A 238-nucleotide genomic window follows, 5' to 3' on the forward strand; every position below is an offset into this window, starting at 1 on the left:
TAGGATGCCCTTTGGCACCTGATTCAGTTCATATATAATTTGGGATTAAAGTACCTTGGGGATTTTTTTTTTTTTTCTTTTGCAGAATTACTATTTGTTCTCACAAGCCAGTTTCTGGAGGCCTCTGCTGATGTGTGTCAGTCTCGCAGGGTTGATGTTTTCTTTCTCGGAGATTTTGCTGATGGCATCTTTTTTCTTTCTCTTTTTAATATGATTTTTTTTAACATGGGTGCTTTTC

This window comes from Nestor notabilis, unplaced genomic scaffold, assembly GCF_000696875.1.
Source record: "Nestor notabilis isolate BGI_N333 unplaced genomic scaffold, ASM69687v1 scaffold18, whole genome shotgun sequence".
In the NCBI taxonomy this organism is placed as follows: Eukaryota; Metazoa; Chordata; class Aves; order Psittaciformes; family Psittacidae; genus Nestor; species Nestor notabilis.